Raw genomic sequence first — 19,812 nt, forward strand, 5'->3', positions numbered from 1 at the left:
AATAGATTAAAAGTCTCTAAGAAATGAATGTATTTGTGAGAATATTATTTCCGTTATGAACCATGATTAGATAGAAGAAATAGATCGAAAAAAAAAATTTAAGTTTTTCAGAAAGCATTTTAAATTAATATAAATAGATTAACACAACATGTGAAGGAATTTTTGCAATACCAAGAGAAAATCAGAAGCCAAAACCAGGGCTGTCTTAATAGCATCTTTGGGCCCGCGGATGAGATTTTCTAAGGTACCAACCTGGCTAAAAATGCTTGCATCGAAAATTTTAATTTGATTTCATTATCTTGAGGGGCCCCCATGCGGTAAGACGACACTGGCCACAACTGGCAAATTGACAAAAAAATTGGTTGACCCCGAAGGTGTCTTTCATGGGGGAATTCACGACTGTAGGTGTACACAAAATTTTCTCGAGGGGGGGTTTCAGATTTTTTTTTTCCTTCTGAGGGGGGGTTTACTTTTTCCCTGCAAAATAATCTTGGCTCATTCCCCCCTTTCCGTACGCCAATGTTCACGACTACCGAGGGTAAGTTACTCCCTTGCATAAAAGACCCTAATATAAAAAAAAATGTGTCCCTGCAACGCAATGGACCTAGAATTGTCCCTACCTAAGGGATGCTGGTGCCCCCGAGTGAAAGTAGTTGAATGACGATATTTCATGGTTTATCATACCGATCCCATTGAAAATCATATCTCCACGATTTCCACGTTGTATCAAAGGAAGCATATTCAACGTAACAAGCCTCTTTTCTTAGCCCACGTACTCTTATTTGCACTTGTTGAAACAGGTTTTAATTTTTCCCAAGATACTTCTTCCAAACCGTACTAACCCTCGAAAAAGCAAAAGAAAAGTACGTTTACATACAGTATATTATCAATTATTCCTTTCATTAATTCCAGAACCAATTTCATCAAGTCTGAATTTTCAGTAGTACAGGAATTGTTCTTTTACTTATATTAGTTTTGACTTCTGATGAGTTCTCAATTTTCATTGATTTCGGAATTGGCTTCCATCAATCCTGTGAATTTTGATTAATTTTTATCACAAATTTTCATTCATTCAATTAATTATTATTATTATTAATTATTAATCAATCATTATTTTAATTAATTGTGACATTTTTTTGCCACAATTTTTTCTGATTACGGAATAGTTTTGCCGCAATGTAATTTAGTGACATCTCGGTAGAAGTGGCCAATGGGGCCTCGAGTTAAATAGGGAGAAAAATAATGACTTAGTTATTGTGGCATTATTTATTTTATTAATTATCAATTGTTATTAGTTCGGAAATATTTTTTTTCACTTTTAGTTGTTAATTAATTACTGATTATATAAATTAACTTTGAGAATATTTAACTTCTCAATATATCTTGAAATCATTCCATTGAATAAATATGCAATTACTGCTTTGTTGATTTTTGCAAATTTCCTTTTTTTTACTAATTTTGAAATTGTTTGTTTCAAAAATTCATCAATTTGAGTTTTCATCAATTTGTTCCCGAATCATTTCCTTTCATTTTATTTAGAATTATTTCTTTCATCATCGATTCCGAAATTATTTTCTCCTAATTAATTTCGTCAATCATTTTAGCCATGTGACATTCGCAGATCTGGGTTCGAATCTCGGTTCAGGCATGGATGTCGGCCGCGGGCCATGCGTTGAAGACCCATGATTTAGAAACACATTAATACACAAGATGTTGTAGGAATATCTGCATTTAAGGTAAATTGAAAATTTTTATGAAATGGAAAAAGAAAACGAAAGAAAGAATCAATTAATCTATAGTTATCATCATTAAATAGCTCACCATAAAATTAGCATATCCACCGGGCACACCGCTACAGTACCTCTTCCATTTCGGAAACTACCTCCGGTACTACCTCCATTTCGGAAATGAAGAAATGAGCTTATCCAAAGAGTTTCCCGCCAAAAAAAAAAAGAAAAAAAAAAGTAGTCATCAACAGTATGACAGTTTGCGAAAATTCTAACCAATAGCGTTCGGTGAAGCTCCTTGGGTGAACTTGGGAAACCCCGATGCTCGAGTTTTCGCGGGTAAACTTGACATTAAGCAGGCGTTTGCCGAAGAGTTAGGTTGTATGTGTAGTCCACTACTCGACTAACGCTAGCCATTTTCTTTCAAAAAAAGCGTGAATTTAATTGCTAATTTATAAAAATATTCTGAGATAGTATTATGTAAATCGTTTTATCGCTTCAAAAGTCCATTATCGTGTTTTTAACTATTAATTTCTTAGTTTTGTCTTTTGAGCCATCTCCGTCCTGGACCGTTGTGTTAAGTTGGTCAACCATTTTGCTGAAACTGTTTTGCAGTGCCAATTTGTCATCCTTTTCCATGACGAGTGTTGAACATCGGCAACAGTCTAGATTTCTTCCAGCCCAAGATTATGAATTGATGACCTTTTTTGGATTGGGTTCGAACTGCAGCGTCTAATTGCCGTCTAAAAAGATACTAGTCGCCTTTGGAAAGTGGGTAAGTTCTATATGTGTATTTTTTTGTGACTGTATATACCTTGAAGAAAGTAATATGTACTTACGTTTTAATTTTGTTCGGCTTGGTTGAAGATTAAATCCGGGAATCTGATGACGTACATAGCCGCCGTTTGCAAACGAAGGAACCATTCCCCTCCCCCACAAGAATGGAATCTTTACCTGTTCATGAAAAAGGATAACAAATTTTAACCAGCTTTCCGAAGTTTAAATTTTTTTGTGAACTGAGGAAAAAATTCTAGCAGAAAATTATTTTTCCGATTTTCCAAATTTTCGAATTCATTTACTCATGTTATTCGTTGAGGTGTCCAGACTGACTTTAGCTGATGTAAAATAATGCAGACGCAGGGAAAAATGATTTTTAAATTGATGATTTTAATGAAACATTACAGTAATGTCTTGTCATTAGAAATATATTCCTCTTTCACGCATTAAATCTGCAGACGGGGCCGCAAATAGATGCTTGGTCACCCTGGGCAAGCACTCATTTTTACTTCCCCTTGTAATGTTGAAGGAGAAGTTTCAGAATAAAATATGCGCCAGTCCAGTTTTTCGGGTCCAGCGCCCGGGGCAGGAGACCTGCCTGCTCCCTCACAGTTGCAGCCCTGCCTGCATATATTTAGTAAGTAACGAATTGTAGATTATGTTTTTATTCTATAATATAAATGAATTTGTTATGCAGTTTTCCTGCAAGTAATGGGATTCAATAAATTTTACCGTTATCTATCCCCAAGTTGTGATTTTTCTTTGGGTAAGTTGTGATTGTGATAATGGTTTATTCTAGTAGTCACCATGATGATATATTTTCCTGATAAATATCTTTGACTCTCAGAAGAGCAGAAAATTTCTTGAAACTATGTCACATCCCCCCCCCCCCCCCGCGCAATGCTGTAGACATGGCAATTCTGGATTTTATTTCCATGATATTGATAATGAAAGTAATTAATGATATCAAATTTACAGGGTGTCTTGTAAGTGCTAACACTGCCTTTATCTGATCAACTATTTATCATAGAGGTGTAGGTTCAAAGTAAAAAATATTCAAAATGCATTGAAAGATTAGTCTGTACCAGTTTTGAGACAGCGTATCCTCACCTCTGTGAAGAATTGTTCCTGTGTTTCTGCTGTTTAATTTTTGAATTATAATTTCTAACTGGTTAAACATTTCTTTTTTATTGGCAAAATATCTGAATATTAGTTTAAAAACTTTTTTTTTTGCTCAGAAAAGAGAACAACTTTCTGAATGAAAATTAAGGGAATGAAGGACCCATATAAAAATTTAATCTTTTCTTGTGTAGCATAATGTATTCTCATTCGGAAAACTGATACAGAGTAATTTGTGAATGAATAATTTCAGCATTTTATAAATTCCAATTTTGCGTCTTAATTAAGAATATTTTATTAATACTTCTTTATTTACAATTAACTATTAAATCATGAAAAGTAGAACTAGTTTTTTTCTTGTTTTTATACCTTTAAATGTTCTTTGCTACTCAACTAATGAAGACAATTCGTTAGCCAAAACAGTATTATCCATGTGTTTCTGTACATTAGTTTAATTTGTTCTGGAATGTTAATTATTCATTTCACACGAAATGCCTCAAAATCTTTCTGGAACAGAAGGCTGTATAGGGAGTAGTGTTTCCCACTTTTCCTACTTTTTATAATTTTTAGTAGTTTCCTACTTTCAATTAATTGCAAATAAATTTGTGCATTAATTTTGATTGGCACAATAATTTGCCTCATGACACAGGTGCTTTATCAACTAAGATGTCTGTTAGCAGAACACTTAGAAAAGGAAAAGCCTTTGTTAGTCGAAAAATTTTGTTTTTTCTGAGTCTTATTACCTGAGGTACCACTGTACTTTGTCTAGATACATCCTTCAGTAGTGAACTTGGCTTGTGTAATTCATGATCACTTCACTTGTATATATATTGTTTACTTGTGTATATATTGTTTGTAATGTGTGTTAATTGCATTTTTAATTGGGTTGCTGTATTTTTGAAACATGACAACCATATTTTTATGGGCATCTTTTTATCAGCCACCTCGTTGGGCATTTTGCCTGTTGTGGTGTTGTATTTGTATTTGTATTTGTATTCACATTAATGTAAGTGAAAAATTTGAATTAATATAATTGTCTAAAATGAGTTTGTTGTACTTACATATTCGGCTAAACTGAATATTCTTCCCATCTGTAATAGGATTGTGAGGTGTCAACTAAATTTCTTTTTACATCTAATTGCTTGATGTAGAAGTATATTATTCTGGTATAAGTGGTTTCAAGATTTTTTTTATTTTAGTGTTTGATGAACCATTGTGAAGTCAATTGCTGTTATTTTATGTGTTTTATATATAGTGAATTACTTGTGTTTCACCTACTTCACGAATACAGTAATTCCTGTATGTAGTGGTTTCATTTTTACCATTGCAGTGGTTTCAGTGTTGAATTTTTGATTTTATGAAGGTTTTGAACTTATTATGCTCCCAAATTTGTTTATGACCTATGTATATATATATATATATATATTATAATTTATTTTATTTATCTTAGAGTTTAAATTCCCTCCCCCCTACTTTTTCTATAATCAATTTTGAAATTTTTTATACATTTGGTAATGGCAAAACATGGTTTTTGTTTTTTCCTCTATCATATGAAGTTGATTGTGAATGCAGGTGGTTCTGTAATTTATTCATAGTGGAATGAACTGAATACCATAATTTGTTTCATTTGTAATGTTTTTGTTACTGTTTTGCACTGGTTTTTTTTTTGTGCATAGAATTCTGTGTAGTAAGATTACCTATTTTAGGTTTGGTGATTCTCATGCTATCCAATAGCATTCAGTTGTCTTAGCTAGAAATCGAAGTGCTTTATTTGTGAGAAATGATTACACTAGCATTGAACAGTGAAATTTAAACAAGGCCCTTTGAAAAAATAATGGACAGTGCCATCTGGTGCACCTTGATTATTTATATTTACATCACATCTTTTAATTTACACATTCCATTTACTATTGTGCTTTTGAAAGTGGTATTGAAATAGTTATTCTTCAAAAAGTCTTAACAGGACTTCTTAATTTTCTTAACAGACTTCTTACAGGACTTCTTCTGCTTTTCTTTAAATGCCATCAGCCAGTACACATCGTAATTGCAGCACCTGATCTTCATGTCTCATTCTGATTGCTTTGAAGGAAAGTATTCGTTTTGTGAGTTTCTCAAATAACAGCGTTTCTTGAAAAGTGCTGTGTATTATATTATCCATTGGTAAGTTTTGGTAATGAGTGTTTCATAATGATTTGGTATGAAATGTTATTTTTCTTGGAGATGTTAACATTGATTTATTAAGCTCTGATTCTAGCGATATTCAATACTACATTGATATGCTTTCCAGCCATGGTCTATCACCATTAATTAATGTTGTAACCAGACCATCATCACAATCCTGTTTAGATCACATTTTTATTCGTAATTTAAAAAGCATTACTAATATTTATTGTATATGTTTACTGTATTTACTACGGATTTGAGTGATCACTATCCCATTCTTTGCAAGTTTATATTTTTATCTCCTAGATTGACGGCTACATTGAATTCTCCTACTGTGAAATTTATCAATTATACAGCTATTTCTCCCTATCTGTCTAACCATAGTTTTAATTCTCGTTCAAATGACCCGGGCAAGGCATTTGATGATTTTATTCTCTCCCTTGAAACAGTTGTTAATAATCATTCCCGTTGTCATTTGGTTAACTCACGTATGATTCCTAATAAATGGTTTACGAGAGATCTTCATGAAATGATTAAAATCAAGCAGAAGCTATATTTAAAATCCAAAAAATATCTATTTGATAATTTGATCTTATCTGCATATAAAAGTACAGCTTCCCATGTGAAATTAATGGTAAAAATTGCCAAACAAAATTATTATTCTCAAAAATTTCACAGATGCACCTAGATTCGAAATGGAAATTTATCAACAAATTATCAGGTACTAAAGATAAACAATCTAAATTGCCTTCTGTAACTAACCTCTCTCTACTAGCTAATAATTTTAATTCACATTTTTTTTTCTCCTACAAAATCCTTTAAATTATTCGAAAACTACCTACTTCTACTTCCTCTGGTATTTTAAAAATTCTACCTTTTTGCACAGTCTCCACTCTGTCTACTCTTATCAAAATTCTTGCATTTCAGAAGGTGTTTTCCCCAGATAGTTTGAAAATTGCATCAGTTATTCCAATTTATAAATCCGGTGATTCTAATGACCTGAATAACTACAGACCTATTTCAATCCTTAACTCTGTTTCCAAGCTGTTTGAAACCATAATAAAATCTTGACTGTTTCCTTTTCTACTTAAATCTAACTTTTTCCCCCCCAAACAACATGGATTCCTACCTAACAAAAACACAGAATCTGCTCTTCTAGATTTTACTTCAACTGTCTATACTAATATTGATAAATCTTACAAAATAGTTGCCATTTTCTTAGATATCTTTCAATAGCGTCTCTCATGAAATCCTGATAGAAAAACTTAGTTTGTGTGGTATAAGAGGTGTTCCTCTTAAACTTTTGTGATCTTACCTTAATAATAGATACCAATTTGTTAAGTGTGGTGATAAATATAACAATATTATGAAAATTATTAACGGAGACCCTGAAGGCTCTGTTCTTGTCCTTCCTTATTATTCGTCATTTTCATTAATGACTTTTGTAACGTTAACATTGTTGGTAACAATAACATTTGCTGATGATAGTCATTATTTATAGCGCTAAAGACGACCAAACGTTGACTAATACGATTAACCAAGACTTAATTAAAGTACGCAACTGGTATTCAGTTAATAAATTAACTATTAATGTATCCAAAACCAAATTCATCTATTTTTCATTACTTAATAACCCTCTACATAATATTAATATTGTTTTCCATGATTCTAACTGCTCCCCTAATGATTGTCATGGTAATCCTCTTCAACAAGTACATTCTATCAAATATCTTGGTGTTTATGTTGACTCTAACCTTAAATGGAATTCTCATATCACAAAACTTCGCAACAAACTTCGTTATTTGTTGTACAAATTTTTTTACCTCAAATTTTATGTCAATTCCACTTTTCTTTTAGTTCTGTACTATTCATTTTTTCACTCTCAACTACTTTATGGTCTTTCCTCCTGGGGTAGTGACTACATTACTAACCCATATCCTTTGGTCACTTTGCACAAAAGAATAATTAGACTGATTACCAATGATTATTGTACTCCCTCACTACAACTTCTCCATTCTCTAAACATATTACCTCTTTGACATCTCTATTTCTTCAAATCAATAGTTATTTTATATAAAAATCAACATTCTTTACCTTTGAACACCTTTCGTTCTTCTGCAAGAATCAACTCCACCTATTACTCCCTAGAATCTATAAAACTATTGGTAAGAAACATTTTTCATATCTCATCCCTAAATTCTATAACTTTTTGCCTGATCAATTCCTTAACAATAATACTTCATTATTAGTTTTGAAAAAAAAAATTAAAATGCTACCTGTTTTCAATAAATAATATTGAAGAGTTTTTTTAGGATGAATTTCCCACCTATAAATAACATCTTTCCCTTAAATGGAAGGAAAAAAATGGTAAATTTTTTTTCCCCTTTGGACTTACTTTAAATTCTTTTTTTTCAAATTAACTTCATCCCTCTTACTTACTTATTTTTCTTTACAATCGAAATATTATCACCACATGCCTGCCGCCACCATGACCTTATTATGTTATATTGTGTTTAGTTTATTGTTTTTTTTTTTTGTGTGTGTGTTTTGTTTTCTTTTTACTTTCTGTTCACTCATGTTCTGTCAATTATTTTTTATTTATTTATTTTTATGTTTATAAGTTTCATATCAAATTGTAAATTGTGATTGCCAGTTAGGGCCATTTGGCTCCTTGGTAATTTTTTTTCTGTATTCCTCATTTCTGACTAATAAAGGAACATTGTGAGTAAGGTTGGCAGGTTTTTGACACATGGCAGTTTTTGATGGTTTAAACCGCAGTTTAAACTATCATGTCAAAAACTGTCAGAAACCATCATCATCAGATCGTAATTGCAGCACCCGATCTTGATGTCTCGTTCTGATCGCTTTGAAGGGAAGGTGTTGGTATTGTTTTTGGTGTGTTTCTGTCAAATAACAGCTTTTCTTGAAAAGTGACTTGTATTACACATTTTTTTATCTTTCGGTAATTAGTAATGAGTTAATTATGATTTAATTTAATGATGGTAATTTTGGTAATGATTTTCAGATAAAGGAACATTCTGAGGAAGAGGAGCGTTGAACCTAAAGTGGTGATATTGCTGTGTTGTATCCCCTGCTGCGTGTACATGTTTCGATCGATCAAAGAGAAGTCTTGTGCTACTGATTTCATGAGATCGTAATTGCAGCACCTCATCTTGATGTCTCATTCTGATAGCTTTGAAGGGAAGGTGTTGGTATTATTTTTGTTGTGTTTCTCTCAAATAACAGGCTTTACTGAAAAGTGTCTTGTATTACACATTTTTTGTTTTTTTTGGTAATTAGTGTTTCATAACGATTTTCAGTTAAAGGAACATTCTGAGGGAGAGGAGCGTCGAACCTAAAGTGGTGATATTGCTGTGTTGTATCCCCTGCTGCGTGTACATGTTTCGATCGATCAAAGAGAAGTCTTGTGCTACTGATTTCATGAGATCGTAATTGCAGCACCTCATCTTGATGTCTCATTCTGATAGCTTTGAAGGGAAGGTGTTGGTATTATTTTTGTTGTGTTTCTCTCAAATAACAGGCTTTACTGAAAAGTGTCTTGTATTACACATTTTTTGTTTTTTTTTGGTAATTAGTGTTTCATAATGATTTTCAGTTAAAGGAACATTCTGAGGGAGAGGAGCGTTGAACCTAAAGTGGTGATATTGCTGTGTTGTATCCCCTGCTGCGTGTACATGTTTCGATCGATCAAAGAGAAGTCTTGTGCTACTGATTTCATGAGATCGTAATTGCAGCACCTCATCTTGATGTCTCATTCTGATAGCTTTGAAGGGAAGGTGTTGGTATTATTTTTGTTGTGTTTCTCTCAAATAACAGGCTTTACTGAAAAGTGTCTTGTATTACACATTTTTTGTTTTTTTTTGGTAATTAGTGTTTCATAATGATTTTCAGTTAAAGGAACATTCTGAGGGAGAGGAGCGTTGAACCTAAAGTGGTGATATTGCTGTGTTGTATCCCCTGCTGCGTGTACATGTTTCGATCGATCAAAGAGAAGTCTTGTGCTACTGATTTCATGAGATCGTAATTGCAGCACCTCATCTTGATGTCTCATTCTGGTCGCTTTGAAGGGAAGGTGTTGGTATTATTTTTGGTGTGTTTCTGTCAAATAACTTTCTTGGAAAGTGACTTGTATTACACATTTTTTGTTTTTTTGGTAATTAGTAATGATTTAATTATGATTTAATGATTTAATTTAATGATGGTAATTTTGGTAATGATTTTCTGACAGTCTGAGGGAGAGGAGCATTGAACCTAAAGTGGTGATATTGCTGTTTTGTATCCCCTGCTGCGTGTACATGTTTCGATCGATCAAAGAGAAGTCTTGTGCTACTGATTTCATCAGATCGTAATTACAGCACCCGATCTTGATGTCTCATTCTGATCGCTTTGAAGGGAAGGTGTTGGTATTACTTTTGGCGTGTTTCTGTCAAATAACAGCCTTTCTTGAAAAGTGTCTTGTATTATACATTTTTTGTTTTTTGGTAATTAGTGTTTCATAACGATTTTCAGATAAAGGAACATTCTGAGGGAGAGGAGCATTGAACCTAAAGTGGTGATATTGCTGTTTTGTATCCCCTGCTGCATGTATGTGTTTTGATCCATCAAAGAGAAGGCTTGTGCTACTGATTTCATGAGATCGTAATTGCAGCTTCTGAGCTTGATGTGTCTTTCTGATTGCTTTGAAGGAAAGGTGTTGGTATTATTTTTGGTGTGTTCTGTCAAATAACAGCATTTCTTGAACAGTGTCTTGTATTAGAAATTCCTTTTTTTTTTTGGTAATGAGTGTTTCATAATAATGATTTGCAGGTGAAACAGCAGTCTGAGGAAGAGGAGTGTGGAACAAAACTGCTGCCTGTATGTGTTTCGATCGATGAAAGACGAGGCTTGTGCTACTGATTTCATCAGATCGTAATTACAGCACCGGATCTTGATGTCTCATTCTGATCGCTTTGAAGGGAAGGTGTTGGTATTATTTTTGGTGTGTTTCTGTCAAATAACAGCCTTTCTTGAAAAGTGTCTTGTATTATACATTTTCTGTTTTTTGGTAATTAGTGTTTCATAATGATTTTAAGTTAAAGGAACATTCTGAGCATCGAACCTAAAGTGGTGATATTGCTGTTTTGTATCCCCTGCTGGGTGTACATCCATGAAAGAGAAGGCTTGTGCTACTGATTTCATCAGATCGTAATTGCAGCACCCGATCTTGATGTCTCATTCTGATCGCTTTGAAGGGAAGGTGTTGGTATTACTTTTGGTTTGTTTCTGTCGAATAACAGCCTTTCTTGAAAAGTGTCTTGTATTATACATTTTTTGTTTTTTGGTAATTAGTGTTTCATAACGATTTTCAGATAAAGGAACATTCTGAGGGAGAGGAGCATTGAACCTAAAGTGGTGATATTGCTGTTTTGTATTCCCTGCTGCATGTATGTGTTTTGATCCATCAAAGAGAAGGCTTGTGCTACTGATTTCATGAGATTGTAATTGCAGCTTCTGAGCTTGATGTGTCTTTCTGATTGCTTTGAAGGAAAGGTGTTGGTATTATTTTTGGTGTGTCTGTCAAATAACAGCATTTCTTGAAAAGTGTCTTGTATTAGAAATTCCTTTTTTTTTTTTTTTGGTAATGAGTGTTTCATAATAATGATTTGCAGGCGAAAAAGCAGTCTGAGGAAGAGGAGTGTGGAACGAAACAGGTGCCTGTATGTGTTTCGATGGATGAAAGACGAGGCTTGTGCTACTGATTTCATCAGATCGTAATTACAGCACCGGATCTTGATGTCTCATTCTGATCGCTTTGAAGGGAAGGTGTTGGTATTATTTTTGGTGTGTTTCTGTCAAATAACAGCCTTTCTTGAAAAGTGTCTTGTATTATACATTTTTTTTTTTTTTTTTTTTTTTTTTTTTTTGGTAATTAGTGTTTCATAGCGATTTTCAGATAAAGGAACATTCTGAGGGAGAGGAGCATTGAACCTAAAGTGGTAATATTGCTGTTTTATATCCCCTGCTGCATGTATGTGTTTTGATCCATCTAAGAGAAGGCTTGTGGGTCATTCCATTTCAAATCACCCGTCAAAATGACACCCATAGTCTCCGATTTCAATGATTTTTTTTTATTTGTTGCATTTACCATCCTTATTAACCGTATGAAATATTATGTGCATATCTCTAAAACTTTTTGAGAAAAAAAATGTTGAAATTTATCAAAAACTGATGCAGATGACTTTTCCGAGGCTCAATTTTTAAGCGGCATTGTTTGAGAAAATAAATCATAACTTTTTCACTAAAGTGTTCACAAAAACATCAGAATATGAATAAAAATAATTCATACACTTACATTTGAAATTTACATGTAAAAAAATTATGTAAACTTTGTTTTTGTGGGATTTTTCGTTAGAAAAAATACAATTTTTCAAACGTATTTTTAGACCAGAGGCACAGCAGTTACCAAAACAACTTTTATTTTAAATTTCTCCTAAATATATGAAGTAAAATACTGGAGAAAAAAAATACTGGTTTTTTGAATGTTAATATGTTTATTCGGGCTCGCAACACAAAATTCATCGAAATAAGACTGGATCGTTCCGATTTCAAATCATTCAACTAGATACTTAAATGCAAACCATCGTCCCAGATTCGAATTATTATTTTTCATTTATTGCTTCTACCGTGCTTGTTGACCATGCAAAGTTTCATGTACATATCTAAAAAATATTTTGAGAAAAAAAATGTTTTCTAACCTCACGAATGACGTCTCTTAGGCTAACCCCATTCAAGCAATATTATTTGTGAAAATATATCATAACTTTGCAGATTTTCAATATATACAAATGAAATTTGCACTAAAATGCTCACAAAAAAATGCAGATTATGAATAGAAAAAAATGTAAGCCTTAGAGGGAAAAAGTCATTTAAATTTCATTTATTTATTTCTTTTTTTAATTTTGGTTTGACACAATTTTTTAAACACTTTTTTTTGGATGCACAGCATGAATTTTCAATTTTATTTAAATTTAATCCTATTAATATATTAAGAAGACTAGAAAAGTAAACATTATTTTGACAGTTAATACATTTGAGTAACAAAACACAATTGTACTTATATGACTACATTAATTATATTTGTACATTTTGACTTAATATAATGATTCGTGCTTAATAAAAAGAAATTTATTGCAGATTTTCAATATATTCAAATGAAATAATTTCCCCTAAAATGCTCACAAAAAAATGTAGATTATGACTAGGAAAAAGAATTTAAACCTTTGCATTAAAAAATTAGATTGCAAAAAAATCGTTGAAATTTAATTTTTGATTCTTTTTATAATAAAAACACAATGGCTCACCTTTGCTTTTTCATTTACAAAAGCTCTCCTGTTTTTCTCACGGCATATTGAGTGACATTGAACTCTTTTTTTTCCTTGTTCCCATTTCTTAAAGCAGGGGCCAGAGTTAAAATTTGCCCCTGTTGTGATGGGTAAATTGAGTCTTATTTCTAATTAACTTTATCAAAATATTAATATTTTCTTTCTGTTTAATATCTTCATTATGGTAAGTGTGCTTTGAGATTCATTTTCTGGTAATTCTTCAAAAACTTTACAAACATTTGATTTTAAAGTGTTGTAAGCAGATGCAACTTTTCTTTTGGCATTGTTTGACTTGCACTGTGGAGGTACCGTATGAAGTTTAATTGGTGACTCTTCTATGTTCTGTAGAGATGAATTTATTTCTTTAATTGCTTCTTGTTTAATAATTGACATTTTTCCAAGTTACTTCTCTACATTACTATCACTGTTCATCTCTTCACAGTATTCAGTTTCTTCATTTAATTTATTGTTGTTTATATTCACTGTCTCTACAGGCATGGCATATTTTTTGCCCTGGAATTGATTTTGTACAACCGTTTATTTCATTTATACATGAAAAATACAAGTTTACTATCCTTAAACCTTTTGTTATTTTTTTTCTTATGACATTTTAAAGGATTAAAGCAAGCTTCCGGATATATTTCATACTTTGAGAAAAAAGCTCTATGATGTTTAAACACACAGTAGATAAATGTTCAGAACTTGCTCCACTCCTCAATGTTGATGTCCGATGGGTCCAATGATGTAATGTGTAACAGATTTTACACTTTTGCATAACACTTTTTATGACAGTCAGATCCAGTTTTTTTTCCAACACTATAAATTTCAAGTGTCTTTTCTGACATTTTCCTTTATTTCCAAAATGATATAAAATATTTAGCTCAAATGGAAATTGTGTTATCATAAGAAAAATTTGCTAACCCTGGAGTAGGCTACTTTATGGAGCACATTCTCTGTCTTCAGCAAGATTGTAGTTGAGACTTGCATCATTGGATAGGGGGGGGGGGGCAGTTTAGTTCCAACACTTTTGTTTTAGTTTTCACAATGAAGCAGCAGCAGTGACTTTATCATCACCTGCTGGGATGATAAAGTCTTATAATTAAATAAGACACCAGCTGCCCTCTGAAGGAAGAGAGCAGTGTGCCATAGTTCATATCTTCACAGAAGCTATTATTATTTTTTACAATCATCATCACAACAAGAAACATCACATCTTATATATCACCACCAGGCATTATATACATTAGGTTTTCAGTTCTACTCTCTTCCATCTGATAATTTCATTCTTTGTGATTTAATGCCTCATATTCTGGCTTTTTATCAGCAATTTTAAATTATTTCTTGGGAAAAATATATAGAGGCTTGTGTAATAATTGTGTTTATAATGTAGATTTTTTTTCACACAAGTATAACCATTTCATATTTATAATATACATTAAATATATGTTTATTAAAATATATGCTGTAAAAATCAAAGTAATTAAAAAAACATTTAACACTGTTGTGGTAAAATAACTTTATAATTAATCATGTTAAAAAACTTCAAAAATTAATCTATATATATGATTAATATTATCTGGATTTATCAAATACAAAATAATTATGCAAAAACATATCAGATTGCAAAAGTTTGTCTTTGTTGCATCATAAGAAATATTTATAGATCAATTAAAAGTGAAATTAATTATTTGGAATTTTAACACTTCTAAGAATCTGAGCATGAAGGTTTAATTTGAAAAATTATTTTATTCACCCAAAACCTTTTTTTTTCACCAACTCCCATTTGACACATTACATTAAAATTTCTAATTATTTCATGAATTCATTTAATCCTGGAATTTTAAAATTTATTAATTGTTTTGAATTATTGCATTAACTACTCATGGAACTTAATTTAGTGAATACTGTAATAAATATATAAGCGTACTTGAAAAATAAAACATAAATTTCTTTTTAACAAGCATGAATCATTATATTAAGTCAAAATGTACAAATATAATTAATGTAGTCATATAAGTACAATTGTGTTTTGTTACTCAAATGTATTAACTGTCAAAATAATGTTTACTTTTCTAGTCTTCTTAATATATTAATAGGATTAAATTTAAATAAAATTGAAAATTCATGCTGTGCATCCAAAAAAAAGTGTTTAAAAAATTGTGTCAAACCAAAATTAAAAAAAGAAATAAATAAATGAAATTTAAATGACTTTTTCCCTCTAAGGCTTACATTTTTTTCTATTCATAATCTGCATTTTTTTGTGATCATTTTAGTGCAAATTTCATTTGTATATATTGAAAATCTGCAAAGTTATGATATATTTTCACAAATAATATTGCTTGAATGGGGTTAGCCTAAGAGACGTCATTCGTGAGGTTAGAAAACATTTTTTTTCTCAAAAAGTTTTAGAGATATGCACATGAAACTTTGCATGGTCAACAAGCATGGTAGAAGCAATAAATAAAAAATAATAATTGGAATCTGGGACGATGGGTTGCATTTGAGTATCTAGTTGAATGATTTGAAATCTGAACGACCCAGTCTTATTTTGATGAATTTTGTGTTGCGAGCCAGAATAAACATATTAACGGTCAAAAAACCATTATTTTTTTTCTCCAGTATTTTACTTCATATACATAGGAGAAATTTAAAATAAAATTTGTTTTGGTAACTGCTGTGCCTCTGGTCTAAAAATACGTTTGAAAAATTGTATTTTTTCTAACGAAAAATTCCACAAAAACAAAGTTTACATAATTTTTTTGCATGTAAATTTCAAATGTAAGTGTATGAATTATTTTTATTCATATTCTGTATGTTTTTGTGAACACTTTAGTGAAAATTTCACTTGAATATATTGAAAATTGAAAAAGTTATGATTTATTTTCTCAAACAATGCCGCTTAAAAATTGAGCCTCGGAAAAGTAATCTGCATCAGTTTTTGATAAATTTCAACATTTTTTTTCTCAAAAAGTTTTAGAGATATGCAAATAATATTTCACACGGTTAATAAGGATGGTAAATGCAACAAATAAAAAAAAAATCATTGAAATCTGAGACTATGGGTGTCATGGCTGGGTGATTTGACATGGAATGACCCTTGTGCTACTGATTTCATGAGATCGTAATTGCAGCTTCTGAGCTTGATGTGTCTTTCTGATTGCTTTGAAGGAAAGGTGTTGGTATTATTTTTGGTGTGTCTGTCAAATAACAGCATTTCTTGAACAGTGTCTTGTATTAGAAATTCCTTTTTTTTTTTGGTAATGAGTGTTTCATAATAATGATTTGCAGGTGAAACAGCAGTCTGAGGAAGAGGAGTGTGGAACAAAACTGCTGCCTGTATGTGTTTCGATCGATGAAAGACGAGGCTTGTGCTACTGATTTCATCAGATCGTAATTACAGCACCGGATCTTGATGTCTCATTCTGATCGCTTTGAAGGGAAGGTGTTGGTATTATTTTTGGTGTGTTCTGTCAAATAACTGCCTTTCTTGAAAAGTGTCTTGTATTATACATTTTCTGTTTTTTGGTAATTAGTGTTTCATAATGATTTTCAGTTAAAGGAACATTCTGAGCGTCGAACCTAAAGTGGTGATATTGCTGTTTTGTATCCCCTGCTGGGTGTACATCCATGAAAGAGAAGGCTTGTGCTACTGATTTCATCAGATCGTAATTGCAGCACCCGATCTTGATGTCTCATTCTGATCGCTTTGAAGGGAAGGTATTGGTATTACTTTTGGTGTGTTTCTGTCAAATAACAGCCTTTCTTGAAAACTGTCTTGTATTATATTATCCATTGGTAATTTCCGGTAAAGAGTGTTTTATAATAATTTTCAGGTGAAACAGCAGTCTGAGGAAGAAGAGTGTTGAACGAAACTGTTGCCTGTACGTGTTTCGATCCATCAAGGAGAATGCTTGTGCTTTTCATCCGTATTGAAACTTATCATAGTTTGCTGCTGCTGCATAAGTGTTGAAGATGTGTGATGTTGCTCTTTTCTAACCCGTTCTGTTTCTAAATGTTGTACCTGGTTTGATTGATGAAAAGAAAGCAGTTATGCATATAGTGTTGTTCATCTGGTTGGGGAAAGCTGCATATAGTGTTGTTCATCTGGTTGGGGAAAGCTGCATATAGTGTTGTTCATCTGGTTGGGGAAAGCTGCATATAGTGTTGTTCATCTGGTTGGGGAAAGCTGCATATAGTGTTGTTCATCTGGTTGGGGAAAGCTGCATATAGTGTTGTTCATCTGGTTGGGGAAAGCTGCATATAGTGTTGTTCATCTGGTTGGGGAAAGCTGCATATAGTGTTGTTCATCTGGTTGGGGCTGCTGTAACTGCTTGCAACTTAATCCTGAAGTGAGTGCCTAGTGAACAGATTACCTTTAATGCAGGAGTTCAGCAAAAGAGATATGAAGGCAAGTAAGTTCTTTTAATATTGCGTTTGGGAGTATTGTTGTAATGAATGAAATCAAAGTCATTTTTATTTGAAATAAAATATGTGTTATGACATTGATCGAATGGCATAGTTATATGCACATATGTACATATTTAAAGCAGGTAGTTATGGTATAACAATGATTTTCTTAATTGTGGTAGTGCTGGAAATCTTGGTATCATCAGAATCTGCAGCATGAGATCATCTGTCAAAAAAATGGGGGGGGGGGGAATCTGTGTAAATAAAAAGTAATAATTTAATTAATAATTATTAAATATTAATTTCTAAATATAATTATTGTATTTGTTTGGAGCAATTCAGAATTTTTATTTTCTATGCAGCTGTTCTTTTGTTGATAGAGGTTGATAATTTTGAAGTTGTTTGGTTTGTTGATAGAGGTTGATAATTTTGAAGTTGTTTGGTTTGTTGATAGAGGTTGATAATTTTGAAGTTTGGTTTGTTTTGTTTCATTGGTTGGTGTCTGATTTCAAGATAGCTGTGATTTCCATAGGTTTATTTATTTTTTCGGTCATTCTTTGGTGTGTGTGGCTTGGCTCTTTTACTTTTTTTTGTGATTGAGATTCTTTTATGTCAGCAACATTGATTCCTCTGTCTTTTTATTGAAGTTTCTTTTGTTTCGTTCTTCAAGGTTCTTTTGTTGAATTTATTTTTGTGTGAATTTGAGAAAAGTCTGATTGGCTCCAAACATGTATGCCAAAATTTATTGTAGAGAAGAGAGGGAGAAATGATGTGATGTTTTGAGTAGGAGAAGAACTGAGAGTTTTTAAGTTCGTATGAAAGTGCAAGTTAGTAAAATGCAAATTTTTTTAAACAAACTTTATTGCTTGAACTGAGGTTTTTTTACAATTCTTTGTTGAATAATAGCCATAACCGTGGTAGCAGGGTGCAACGGGAAAAATATAAATGAGTGCATAAATGTTATATGTGATTAGCACATAATGACATAAGTAACATTGAAATACTTAAATGTCTGTGGCTTAATGAATTATTGAGGAATTGATATTGGATTGAAACAATTATGTGTGCTCTTTAGAAAATGTGAAGTTGGTATTAACATATCTGAATATTTCAAAGTCGGTTAAAAGTACATATTGACTAATGTGGGTTGTTTAGAATCTCTTTGAATATTATTTTTTAAATAAGTTATTATTATTACTTTGTATTTATTTAATTTTTTTTCCTTATGAACTGAAAGCTTTTGTGGTTGGTTGTTTTTTTAATAAATGAAATGAAGTTGTAAATAAACAAAATGTGTGAAATTGTGTTGTTTGTTTTTAATTCTGCAAAAGAGGCCTGCTCGCAAGACAAGGTATGTGCATTATTTTAATGAAATTGATTATTCAGATGATATGAGCTTATTGTTTCAATCCGGTTGTCTTCTGTTGTCCTGATAATTCCTGGAACATCAAAATTAGTCTAATTTTAGATGGGTTTTTTTTTTTGTTTAAAAATTATTTGAACATGATTTCCAATTCCTTGATTTATTGAAGTTTGACTATGAATTATTGCTTGATGAATTTTTTTTTGTTTTGAAATGATTAGAACATGATTGTCAAGTTAATTTATTTAAATTTGAGAAAGGTGAAACATTTTTGTTCAGAAGTGGTTTGAGAATATATATGATTACGAATTTGTTAATTTATTTAAAGTATGGGAAAAGTAAGTAACTGAAGCATTTCTTGCAGGTGTTCAGTGTACTTGTTAATTTGCTGATCCAATGAAATTTAAATAATTTGTTGTGCCAAATAGTGTCCTCTAATGAGCCTTTTTTGTTTGCCTTTTAAAGTGGAATTTGTTTTATGTGTATGTAAATGTTTTAGTGGCGAATTATTGTTTTGCTTGAATTAGTTGAGAGGTTTGCATTTTATCTTTCTCTTCCTGTTGGGAAGTTTTGATGTAGCTAGTTGATTCTCAGGTTACCAACAGGAAGAGAATAAAGTTTTATTCTCAGTGAGATATATGAAGAGGTGTACTGTGTATTTTAAACTTGAGTTTGGTGTATTCATACTTGTGTAGGTTTGTTTTTGTCTCTTTCATAGCACCCCTCTCGCTGATCAACTGCTGTCCGGGTGAAAGCTCTTTGTAATTGGATTATATTTGTTTAGTGCCGAGGCGGACAGCAGTTGAGCCGTTAATTACCTGGCCAGGGCACGCCAGTCGCGAACCCCGCTAGTGCTGGCCTCGTTCCCATTCCA

General features: G+C 32.0%; 1 long non-coding RNA gene across 23 annotated transcripts; it reads left to right on the plus strand.

The window, feature by feature from the left end:
• The first annotated feature begins 2,066 nt into the window (after window positions 1-2,066).
• Window positions 2,067-19,577, plus strand: LOC149086352 (uncharacterized). 23 transcript variants are annotated; one of them, XR_016192703.1, is made up of 15 exons: window positions 2,067-2,502; window positions 5,609-5,783; window positions 8,812-8,994; window positions 9,107-9,289; window positions 9,403-9,585; window positions 9,699-9,897; window positions 10,036-10,206; window positions 10,317-10,515; window positions 10,614-10,785; window positions 10,880-11,045; window positions 11,156-11,338; window positions 11,456-11,627; window positions 16,457-16,628; window positions 16,722-16,885; window positions 17,002-19,577. It is a non-coding gene; the product is annotated as an uncharacterized LOC149086352 (long non-coding RNA). The 23 variants fall into 23 exon arrangements; XR_016192705.1 differs by having other exon boundaries at window positions 10,317-10,499; window positions 10,880-11,061; XR_016192707.1 differs by having other exon boundaries at window positions 10,317-10,499; window positions 10,880-11,049.
• Window positions 19,578-19,812: the final 235 nt, after the last annotated feature.

Source organism: Pholcus phalangioides, unplaced genomic scaffold, assembly GCF_987345545.1.
Source record: "Pholcus phalangioides strain wild (caught in Gottingen) unplaced genomic scaffold, Ppha-v1.0 ptg000005l_1, whole genome shotgun sequence".
NCBI lineage: Eukaryota > Metazoa > Arthropoda > Arachnida > Araneae > Pholcidae > Pholcus > Pholcus phalangioides.